Source organism: Nilaparvata lugens, chromosome 2 (assembly GCF_014356525.2).
Source record: "Nilaparvata lugens isolate BPH chromosome 2, ASM1435652v1, whole genome shotgun sequence".
In the NCBI taxonomy this organism is placed as follows: Eukaryota; Metazoa; Arthropoda; class Insecta; order Hemiptera; family Delphacidae; genus Nilaparvata; species Nilaparvata lugens.
The window spans coordinates 80,845,817-80,859,077 of NC_052505.1; the positions used below are offsets into that span (position 1 = coordinate 80,845,817).

General features: G+C 35.1%; 1 protein-coding gene across 1 annotated transcript in view; it reads left to right on the forward strand.

Annotated features, from left to right (window-relative positions):
* LOC111059388 (membralin) overlaps positions 1 to 13,261 on the forward strand; it is a 176,951-nt gene that overhangs the window by 157,944 nt on the left and 5,746 nt on the right. The gene's annotated exons all lie outside the window — the stretch shown is intronic.

Consider the following 13,261-nt stretch of genomic DNA (forward strand, 5'->3'; position numbering starts at 1 on the left):
AGAATTATTTTAAAACATTAATTTAATCATAAGGGACATTTAAAAATTCATGTACTCATTCAACTTTTAGTAGTTTAGAAGATTAAATTATTTATAAATTTAAAGAAAACTGAAATTCCCAGCTGGATCCTTACAGAGAAAATATGGCCTCACTTTTCAATGTAAAGATACAACCGAAAATCTATTACTCAAACCAAATTAATAAATTAATAAACTATCTATCCCCAATAATATCTCAAAATTATGATTTAACAAAAGTCTAATTCCGCACGTTTTACTTGATTGAAAGTCTGTCGTCACTAAAACCCATTTTGTCACATCCGAGTTCCTGGGACGTTCGTTTAATTTGAAAAAAGTTGTTACCTCATAGCTGTTTCTTCAAATTGTATCTAGGCTCGGCGATCGAGCTCTACACGTCCGAGATGACAGGAGACAGCATACCCCAAGCTAGGGCGGCCATCGATTCAGAGGCGTCTCAGCGGCTTACAGACACACGTTCATGAACCCATGAAATGATGGATTCGTACGTTGATCCCCGTACTTACACCGCTTTAGTAGCGGTTATAGGAGAAAAATCTCCATTGTGAGGTGACAATTTGATACTCTCTCTCTCTCTCTCTTCTCAATTAAAGCGACTACAGAGGCAAAAGACTAAAAATGCTGCTGGAACAAAGGTTCCAGAGCCAATACTAAAAAAAAGCCTAAAGCTGGCATGGCAGCCATGATTATCAAAGTTCTGAACAGACTACATTTAGTACTGCTATGACAGTCGACAGACGCTGAGTGAGTCCACTACGCTTTTCTCGTCTTGAGGTGGACAGCTGTGAGATCGTCCATACTAAATAGACCTAACCACACCAACTGTGATTGGCAGTTACTATTCTCTAGAAAAATTTCTACCAATAGAAAGGGACGTTACAACTACAATTTAAGATACATTCTCCCACCAAGTGACAGCTATTTTTCCTAGGCAGCTATAAATTCCTTGCCTTATAAGGTTGTGAACCAGACTTATATTCTAGAAAATCGTTGATCTTCCCACAACTTCTACACACACACCTATAGAGTCGACACTACACAACGCAAAAAGCAAGGTTCATGAACTAGACTGTTGCTCCAGGAAAATTGATGTTATTCCTAGGATCCTAGCTTCTACGCACACACTTACAGAGTCAACACAACACAACACAGAAAAGCAGAACAGCAAAATCCATTTTTATAACAGGCTAACTTCTCAGGCTAATTTGCATAATTCTCATCACTCATAATTGTAACAATATTTATTGTTACAAAACAAAAAAAAAATCAAGTGGAGTAGATTGAGCATGAAAATCTCTACAATTAATGTTCAGTAACATTTTCACCTAAAATTGAAAATAAGCTTTAAATTCGAGAAAATGTGATTATTCAATTGCAAATTATTGTTGATTCTATTAAATCATTCACTATAAGAGATAGCACCTCATGTGTGTCTCCAGCGTTATTGCCCTGTCACCAGCTGGCTCAAATATTTGAATAGTAGAGTTGAGATGCGCGGGAACACTATCGTCAGTGATCAATTTTCATAACGGCAAGGAAAGTTGTGTGAGTGCGCCACACCAGATTTTTATTTATTGTTAAAGAGAACACAATTCTCACAATACGTCATCTTATGAATTTCGGGGATGCGATATTTTGATTTTTCACATACTCACTCGCTCACTCACTTTTTTACTATCCACAGGTGTTTCAGCCAAGGATGAATTATCCTTTTAATGTCATTCAGCGAGTTTTCCCAAGGATGAGACCTAGTGCAATCGAATCTTTATATCATAAACCTACTATGTTTCAAATTTCGTGAAAATCGTTAGAGCCGTTTTCGAGATCCGTTAAACATGAATAACCAGATATATAATACAGAAATTGCTCGCTTAATACAATAGGATACTGGTTAATAAAAACTATATAAAACTTAATATAAATCATAGTGGTATATAGTCACTGTAAACGAGACTTACCGTTCTGTGCATTTCACAATAATTTGTATTATTATCTTAATTTATTATGAATGCATAGTTACCATTATGCGCTCAATACGTGAACCAAATTCTGAACAAACATCACAAAATACTATTATCCAATTGTTTCCAAAAATAGTTCAATATAGTAACTTTATCTCCTTCGACCCGACACTGAATTATTCAGCTATTTCCTGTTAGCAACTCTACTGATCCATATCATCCTAAATCAATAATCATTTTCCTTGTTGGTAATGAAGGAAGCATGCTGCAGGAACTCATGAACGTGATACAACAGGAAAGCTTTCACGGATAGATAATCCTTATATGATTGCTACCCTTTGTCATCAATACACCATTGTCAATTTACTCCTGATTAAAGGTATCAATATACCTCCATGTAGGTATTGGAACTTCCGATGATTTAATTTTGAGTAGGTTGATCTAGCAACAATTAACGTGGTTTCCTCAAAGTAATCCTGTGTTTTAGTGAATTAATTTCAGTTATCTCAGTCCCAATTAATGTGTTTCCTCAAAATAAGACCTAGTCCAGTCAATATAGACTAAAAAAAGGGGGTGTGCTTCAATATATATTATAGTTCTGATTTTCTTCTTCTTCTTCTTACAAACAAGGATTAGGCTTTAACCTGTTCCGACTCACATCTAGCCAATCATTCAAATAAACATAAAAAATCCTATTATTGCCACCGCTTGCGTGGTCTGCCAACATCTCTTTTGCCTACTGGCTGATAATTATAGACTTTAATGGTATTCTTTCAGCTGACATTCTTTGAACATGCTCCCTCCATTGATGCCGATTCTCCGTAACTCTTTCATCCATGCTGCAGATTTTCAATTCTTTCCTAATATCTTCATTCCTGAAAAATGATCTCTTCTGTCACATCCCTTGGTTCTTCGGAGAAATCTAATCTCAGCTGCTTGCACTCTACTTTCAAGTGGCTTCGTAGTAACCCATGATTCACTACCATAGAGGAGGACTGGAGCGGCCATTACCTTATAGAATTTCATAATTGTATCTGTTCTAGCTTTTTTACCCAAAGTCCTGCTGATATTTCCACATATCATTTGGACTTTCCTATTTTCTTCTCAATATCTAATTCATTTTGTAACTAGTCACTTCCTAGATATGTATATTGAGAACTTGTTCCAACACTGTATATTAATACAATTTTCGATCTGACCGGATATTTGCCTCTGAATGCCATAATTTTTGTTTTCTTAGTTGATATTTTTAAATTATAGTTCTGATTTTTCATATATTATTTGGTTACACCAGAGAAGTCCAGAACCAATTGCTTCATGCAAAATTTCGTTGTGCTGGATACAGGGTGGCCCCAAAACCTAGTATTTTCGGTTCATTTTCCAATTTTCAGCTATATCCGCCAAATTCGTTAATCGGACAGAAAAATTTTCTGTAACCTTTTTTTTAGATTAAAAAATTCTGAATAAAATGAGATCATACGAAACTCTCTATCTCTAATGAGTACTGAATTATGATTTTTCAGAAAATGAGTGAAATTTAAAGAATGATATAAGTTCATGAGATTGTGTTCTATAGAAAATAATATATACAAAAATCAGAACTACAATATACAGGGTGGGGGAAAAGTCCGAGAACGGCTTAAGGGGCATGTCTAGGAAGGCTGTTCAAAAACTGTAGTACTAGGTAAATTTAAACGATGAGATGGGGAACGGAGTCAAAAAGCATGCTGGCTCACAAACATTGGTCTTCATAGCTCTACTCTCTCTCAATCGATGCGCTCTCTCACACATCAGTCTTCTCTTTCTAGAGAAAGAAGTTCATTCTTCAGTAGCACACTATCACAATTGACACGCGCACTCACTCTCACATCAGTCTTCTCTTCCTAGAAAAGTCCATTATTATTATTATAATTATACACTGCATTGTCTACTCATTCTGTGGCTGTTCTAACATTACTGATCTGCTTTTGAGTAGCCTGGCTATAGATTGTATTCTATTGCTTCAACAGTGTTATCAAAGAACACACTTCATTTGACTAATTCTTCTAAATCGACATACAAGTTCATTAATATATGAGTGCACTATCTATATATATATATATAAGCGAAATGGCACTCACTCACTGACTGACTTACTCACTCACTCACTCGCAGAACTAAAAATCTACCGGACCAAAAACGTTCAAATTTGGTAGGTATGTTCAGTTGGCCCTTTTGAGGCGCACTAAGAAATCTTTTGGCGATATTTTAACTCTAAGGGTGGTTTTAAGGGTTTAAAGTTCGACTTTTAGCATGTATATTCTTATTCCAATATCTTAAAATTATAATTGAAATGTCCATACCATATGTTAATATAGAACTATAATCTAGGAGAGTACCTCTTCGAAACAGTTCTGTGGGTAGATGACACAAGCTGATAAGTCATGATTTGTAAACTTTTCAGAAGAGCAATTTGAAAGTTTGGCATAGCTGCAAAAATTATCTATCATATTTTTTCTTACCCATTTTAAACTAATATAATCAGCTGATCATTGACTATTTGAATATAAATATCAAGGAATAAGACATTTATTTAAATTAACTATTGAGGATTTTTGCTAGTGATGTCAGAGATATCATGTTTTGCCATTTGCCAATGTTTCAAATCACAATGTAACAGTATAGGAAATATCTTAAAAATCGATTATTTAGAAATTTGAATATATTTTTTAACAATTAATTGATATTATTTACAAGTATTGATCAAGTTAAACAAACTTGAACTGTTTGCAAAGTTGTATGGGTTATGTAGTTCTCAATAGAGGTTATTGATTTTCAGATTTTATAATAGCCTACCAGTACATACACTTATCAATTTTGTCATCTTTTGATAATTGGATTATAATACAAACCGGTACAAGAGTGTTGAGATATATGTACTTATCAATATTTGTCAACTTGGGGTTGGAAGAAAATGCTCTTTCAGGCTTGAGCAAGGTTATATCTCAGCTATTTAAAGAGATACAACATATTTAGTTACTAGTAGGGAACCCGTGCTTCGCAAGGGTCTTTCTTAAAACTTAACGTAATGAAATCTAGAAGAATTCAAAATAGGCCTATGTACAGTGAGTCAGTCATTCTATCAGGGCACGAATAATTTTGAATTTTAATTAAATAAAACTGGAAGAATATATTTATTTATGTAAATAACAACACCTCCATTGAAAGACATTTAACTGCATGCGTTTTCATATTGCCGATACAGCATTGATGAAACTGTGGACGTTTATTTAGCATTTGTCTCAAAAATTGTTCTAGCTGAAAAATTAATAATCCATGCCACGTGTAGGCCTAAACATTGCATCAGGAGAACGAAGTTTCAAAACTATGTTTTTCAGGTAGAAAGCAATATAGAAACATGTACCTTTTTTAATTTCGATCATATGTTGGTGATTTTTAATGAAATCTAATGTATCATTAATGAAATTTAAACATTAGGCTAATTCTGAAAAATCTAAAAGGAAAATTTAAATTTGGGCTTCCAGGTGCACGAGATTGATATTTTAGAATCTATGGGCAAAATTTGGAAAAATAAATCATTCCCGTTTTTCCGGTATGCAATCCACAAGTTGACAAGTTTTGATGCGAACAAACGAACACACGAACAAACACAACCCTACTCTCTCTTATTATATAGATACCATCTTATAGATCTAATTTTTCTGAACACAACCATATGCATAACTCAATATGTTCAAAAATGTGACTTATCAACTTGTGTCATCTACCCACAGAGTTGTTCTGGTAACTAAGTTAAAAATTTTGTCAGATTGGCATTAAGTTGAGTTGACTTGTTAGGTTGGCACCAAGTTGAAGATTGAAATGCATTTATCCAGGACCTCCTAAATACCAATTTATCCAGTACCTCCTAAATACCTATTTAGGAGGTCCTGATTTATCGCGGAAAAATTGATTGGGTATGCTACTTCAATCAGAGCTATTCCTAGGAATATTATATTACTACTAGCCGTCAGGCTCGCTTCGCTCGCCATATCCGTCTAGCCAGTGGGCTCCGCCCCCTGGACCCCCGACTGGATTGTCCAAGAATGAGATCATCAGGCTTGCTTCGCTCGCCTGCATTTTCATTTGAGCATTTTTATCATATGTTACGACGATCCAATCGGGGGTACAGACTAAATGTCTGGCTAAACGGATATGGCGAGCGAAGCGAGCCTGACGACCAGTATTATATAGATACAGTAAGTGCTGGAGGCTGTTAATAAAATGGTTCATGCATAGACAAATATAAATCATGATCCTTCATTCTTGAGATTCAAATATATTTATTTTGATTCTAGATAGGAATTAATTTTTCCAGTAATAATATTGTTTGGAGTACATGATCAAATATTTCAATGTATTTATGTATATTATCACGGAAAATCACAAACAAAAAATCTGGTGTGGTACACTCACACAACTTTCCTTGCTCATTGAACTATAAGCCTCATTATCAAACGAGAATAATTTAGGGGAATAACATAATGCCGATTGAGGGCAACATATTTGCAACTACGATCAGACTACAGACTGTATATGTGTATATACAATAATTGTTTTCAGAGTACTTTTTCCTTTATGTGAATTGTGAAATTCGATGATTTTTCTGAAATTCGTCAAAACAGCTGTTCTACAGATGAAATATCTTGACTATGACTGTGCTCTTTTTATAAACTGCTCTACCTACCTACCTCATGCACGAGAAGAGTTTACAAAGACCATTTCTCAAGGATTGGGTGGACCCCCCATTAGTACCCCAGGAAAAGACTCATGTCAGTTGATAGAGCTAATAAATAACTATACATGGTATGGATTTGAAAAAAATCGTTAGAGCCGTTTTTGAGAAAATCGTGAAAAACAAGGTTTTTTAGTAACTGTCATTTTTCTCAAGAATATTACGGAGCTCCTGCAATTTTCTCAGAAATGAGACTCATGTCAGTTGGTAGGGCTTATGAACAGCTATCCATGGTATAAATTTGAAGAAAATCGCTAGAGCCGTTTTCGAGAAAACCGTGAAAAACCGAGCTTTTTAGTAATTATCCGCCATTTTTCTCAAGAATATTACGGAGCTCCTGAAATTTTCCCAGAAATGAGACTCATGCCAGTTGATAGGGCTTATAAATAGCTATCCATGGTATAAATTTGAAGAAAATCGTTGAAGCCGTTTTCGAGAAAACCGTGAAAAACATGGTTTTTTAGTCATTATCCGCAATTTTTCTCAAGAATATTACGGAGCTCCTGAAATTTTCCCTGAAATGAGACTTATGTCAGTTAATGGGGCTTATGAATAGCTATCCATGGTATAAATTTGAAGAAAATCGTTAGAGCCATTTTCGAGAAAAACGTGAAAAACATGGTTTTTTAGTAATTACCCGCCATTTTTTCCGCCATCTTGAATTGAATTTTATTGAATTTCTTATTGCCGGGTCCTCATGGTATAAGGACCTTAAGTTTAAAATTTCAAGTCAATCGGTTAATTAGGAATGGAGTTATCGTGTTCACAGACATACACACACACACATACAAACACACACATACACACACACACACATACACACACACAGACCAATACCCAAAAATCATGTTTTGGACTCAGGGGACCTTGAAACGTATAGAAAACTTGAAATTGGGGTACCTTAATTTTTTTTGGAAAGCAATACTTTCCTTACCTATGGTAATAGGGCAAGGAAAGTAAAAATGATTCCAATAATATAATAAATCAATTCAAATCAAATTGTTTTTTATTATCCATGATAACATGAAACAGCTGTTATATAGCTAAGGTGAACGTTATATTTTCGAGCTAAAAATTTAAGTGGTTTTATTCTTTATTTTGTGAATTTAACGTTTTTTTTTATGTTTTTACAAAAGTTTTACTAACAATCTATCAAAATTTAAAATTGTTTGTTTTATTCTAATCTATACTCTCAGATTGTGATTTGGTGTAGAAAATTGAAATGGACATAACCTATGTATTATATTTGCACAATTTGAAACTGAATTAGGAAATTGAAAAAGTTTTGGGCAATAACCTGTTTTTTCTTCCCGATCATTATATTGTTTGTGGTAATCTAATAAATAAATAAATAACAAGGCACAAAAATTCAAATCATACAACAACGCTAAATATTATAACGCTACAATGATTCATAAGCATAGTTTTAATCAGAAGCAAAGTACTTGTGACTGTATCAGCACGATTCAGAACTGGCCTAATATACGGTAGCAAATATTACGAGAAGTACCTAATTCCTGATTCACCAAAACAATTGCAGATCACCATGTACAACGGCCTGTAAACAACTGAACAATGGACAGTTGATAACTGTCTATTTTTCTATTTTATAAACAATCGAATTCATTTCTGGTCAATTATGAATTAATAGAATCTACCGCGCAGGCGCCAGCAGGCGCCTAAACCCAAAAAAGTTATGATTCATATAAGCATAATTTTATTCAGAAGCAAAGTATTTGTGATTCTGCACGATTCAGAAAACATTCCAAACAAGAAGATCGTCAGTCGTTACAATATTGATCCTATTGGAAACCCCCCTCACTACAAGGTGACCATGACAAGGACGCAGTCTGCGCAATCTTCCCCCCCCCCCAACGTTACCACTCCTGGACAATGACAATGTACAGTGTCATACTGTACATTAGTTTTTGCATTTCACCTTTCTTCCAATTGAATACTTGTACCCTATTACCACTTCAAAGAAAGTAAATGTAAATGAAAAAAAAGTGAACAGAGAATTGGCTTATCTTGGAAATCTTGCAGTATACTAAAAGTATTTTTTTATTGCAGAAATTTTCGTGGAAGCATGAACTATTATTCATTCATATTATCCAATAACTTACTTTTTCTCGAGAATTTAGGAATGATTGGTTGTTTTCTAATTACAGTATAAGAAAAAAACATGTAAAACTTGATCTCTCCAATACTAAATTTTTCCCGGTTAGGGAATGTAAAGTTCTTGGGTTGAATTTGAATTGCCATGCATGGCCCAACATGGATAATAAAGAATTCGATGAGAGAAGAATGAACCATGTCTCCAAAATAGCTGTACAAATAGAATATAGTACAGATTTCATGTGATATTGAAATGAAATGGGAATAAATAATAATATGGATGTCAAACTACTGTATAAGCATATAGAATAATAGAGCATATTATATGAATATAGTATATAACATAAAACACAATAGCGCAGACAAGAAGACGGGCAATATCTCATTGAACAAAAACAATCAATTGCTTTGACAACCAAAAACAAGTTTTCCGGTTCTCCGGTGTGAGTGTGTGTACTCACAAACATAGCAGTTGGGACTGTGTTAGTGAGTTCGACCACACTTTTTCGAAAGGCTAGTAGGGAATTGAAGCTTTCTCGATCGAGAGTTCTTTGCAGGTACTTCGTTCTAGCGTGTTTCGGACGCTATTTTCCAACCGATAATCATGAAAATGGTACCAAATTGTTCAGAAAGATTTGGACATCTGGCGCCGTACCGCCAAATTTTGATATCACTCATCATTTTTTTCCTATTGAACGTCAAACTTTGCCAAATTTTCTCCAAGTTCATCGAATTTTAAAGTCATTTTATAGTTGGAAAATTTGAATTTTGCGGTACGGCGCCAGATGTCCAAATCTTTCTGAAAAATTTGGTACCATTTTCATGATTATCGGTTGGAAAATAGCGTCCGAAACACGCTAGAACGAAGTGCCTGTTTCAGCCCTATTTCCGAATTATAACATTGCTCTTAATATCTCATACAAAAAGGTAATTTGACGGTGGGTGTGATTGGGGATCCTACTCAAATTGAAAAAACTGCTTTATAATGACTTAAAAAATCTAGTCCACCATCTTGGATCCGCCATATTGATGCAACTTTATTTTTTTAAATAGGAAGGTGGTCATGCGATACATGATTTCGACACAGAATTTCAAGCAAAAATGAATGGCGGAAACCGCATATCGATATCTCTACCAATGTATATAGTGACTGGACTACCCGTGTTTCAGTGAATTAACTCCAGTTATCTCAGTCTAATTTATCATCGTGCACAATGAATTGCAAAATTGCATGGCCAAAAAAAAACAGCTTGTTAGTGTGTGAGAACTTGATGCGAGCTGAATGGTGGGCCACGAGTTGTGTTTTTTTCAAAGGAAAAAAGGGAAATCGATGAAAAAAGGAAGAAAGTGTGGAGAATCGTTGAAGCGGAAAAGAAAATAACAATATTAATACTGTCGACAAGGAAAAGGCTCATTACTATGCGGGACTCCGTTCTCGTTTCTCGTTGCTGCCGCTTCACCGCCAACAGGGCGGCGCCGCAAATTAAAATTAAATCTACTTTAATACGTCAAGGGTGCAATTTTTGTGTCGCCTGTCAGACGACGTGTTCGCCGAAAAGACGGCAGCGGGAGGACACTTTCCTTGTTGGCCCCATTTAACCTCGTGTTCGCTGCTTGTATGTCGAAGGTCGTTACTGCTCGTTTCGTCTTGTCTCTCTCTCTCTCTCTCTCCCTTCTGTCACAACCTCTTCAACTTTCACACCAGCACTCACCGTTTTGCCTCCCATTCTATTCCCAGCTTCTTCATACTTCCTATCCCTAACATAATGTAGGTTCTATAGATGAGCTACGATCAAAAACCTGTCGAATTTAATTATATACGTTCGATCTGACTCACGAAAAATGGACAGTCGAATTCAAGCTGCAGAAATGAGGTTTCTAAGGATTGTATTTGGCTGCACTAGAATTGATAGAATCAGAAATAGTGATATAAGATAGGTTCTATCGGTTGCTCCTCTGCATGAAATAATTATACAAAATAGACGCAACTGGTAAAGTCATTTGAATAGAATGCCACTTGAAGTCCAAAACTATAGACCTACTGGAAAAAGAGATGTAGGAAGGCCGAGAAAAGATGGGTACCGGAACAGGTTGATTAATAAACCTAATCCCTGAAGTGAAGATAATGATAACGTTCGTCAGATGCCCATTCATTACGACATAATATTCAATTCTATAGTATTATAGTTGTTCACTAGTCACTACTGCAATGGAGCTTGTATTGTCTTTAATTTCATGCTTACTTCAACAATGTTACTACAAATATCAGTTCTCAATAATAAAACAACTTGGAGTATATAGGAGTATGTTTACTCCTGTAACGCTGGAGTGTATATAGTGAGGTCCACGTTATAATGGCAGTGAAGAAAGATAGGAGAAAAACGTTGCCAAGTGTCTCCATTTTGCCACTGAGTGTACACAGCTGTTACTCAATTCATCCCATTAAATTTGATCTAATAATAATTATTATTTCCTTGATTAAATAATCAATTTAATGACAATTTAATCAAGAAATTTTTTTAATAATTTGATTCGAAAATTTGCTTTCATAACTAAGATTAGATTTCTATTTTTATACAAACCTGAAATGGCGGCTAATTTAAAAAGCTGTGATACAACAATCTGAATTTCAAAAACAACAGAAATTGAGTTATTTGGTAGGTATTCTATTCCAATTTCTTTTAAAAATAATAGAAAAATAGAAATCCCATTTTTAATATAAGTAATTTCAATGGAAATAGTTCTGAAATAACTTTTCAATATTATTTATACCGGTACGAGTAGGTCTAACCTATACGTGTAGGCTAAATGTAGCATGGATGAAGTCTAGGATGGTTAGTTATCAACTTTTAAAATGTCATTTCAGGTATTTTAATTTGTGTTCTCATACGGTAATGTCTAAAAATTATTCCATTGTTTCAAAAATACATTTTAAATCAATTATATGACTTGTGTACTCAAGTATTTTGATAGAATGAAGAAAAAAATGGCAACTGATAATGAATTGTTCACTGTTGTACAGTCGCTGTCAAAAGTAAATATAAAATATTCTGGCAATCTGACAACATTGCAAAGCTAGAGAGAGATAGCGTTATCTGTTTTCATGTATGATAGAAAAGGACAGCAACAGTATCGTACACTGCCATTATAACATGGACCTCACTAGAGGAGTGGGTTTACAGCTGTCTCTTTCAACTATTTCCAAGCATCCATTATCGAATTTTTACTCCTGTAATGAACTTTCCTAAACTATAGTTATTAATTGGATGTTCAATCTACAATGCTGTTTCACTCTAAATTTAAATATTTCATGGCGATTTCCAAGCTGTTCTGCTGCACTATAGTGAGATATACGTTATAATGACACTATTTGATTCATTCAATCGTATGGTCCGACGCCAACATAAGCCTTGAAATTCTTTTTTTTTCTTTTCAGGAAATTAAATAATAATCAGGTCTTGGACCCTCGTCTCCAAAACATTACATATCAGTTCAGGCCTAGCATAAAAAATAAAAATATTCAGTTCTTCTTCCATAGTCACTCACAATATTCTATTTGTAGCTTCTTTAACCATTCTACAGCTCTGTTGTGGATTCATGCAGCTCTCTAAAGCTGCTTACACATATGCGCGCTTCCGACCCGCACCAAGCACGCTCCTCCTCGTACCGCCCTCGTACCACCTTCGAACCACAGTCGCTCCTCCCACGCACCCATCATGAACGTTACAGAAGATGTTAGATCTTCTCGCGCTCCCCGGTCGAACCACTCTTGGACCCGGTCGATCATCAATCGCTCTGCTGGAGTGACGTTCGGTTGCGGAGCAGAGCGAAAGTCTGTACGCATCTTTAGGTCTCCTCAAAAGAATGTATTGTGCATTCAGCAATATTTGATAAACATTGCTGTTGCTATCCTTGTCTATCTCCCGACAAAGCCGATAGCACTCTCCTTTTTTACCTCTGCAACGTTGTCAGATCATTTTTCAAAAACGTTGAAATATAAATTAATATTAACAAAATATCAATTATGGAAATTTATTACTAAATAATTGAAAAATATATTTTCTTGATGAATTAAATTATAATAGATCGTTTTTAACATATATTTGGAGTGATCCGTGGTCTAGTGGATAGAGTGCTTGCGTAGCAGCATAGAGATCCCGGGTTCAAACCCTCTTAATACCAAAAGTTTTTTAACCAGATCACTCCCGTGTTATCGGATGGACACGTTAATTGTCGGTTCCGGCTGAAGTATGACAGTCGTAAGGCTCATTGACGGCTTAAAATTATATATTCAGGCGGTGGGACCTTCCCGCAAGGGACTCCCCACCAACAAAAGCCATACGAATTTACTTTACTTTTACTATTTGATATT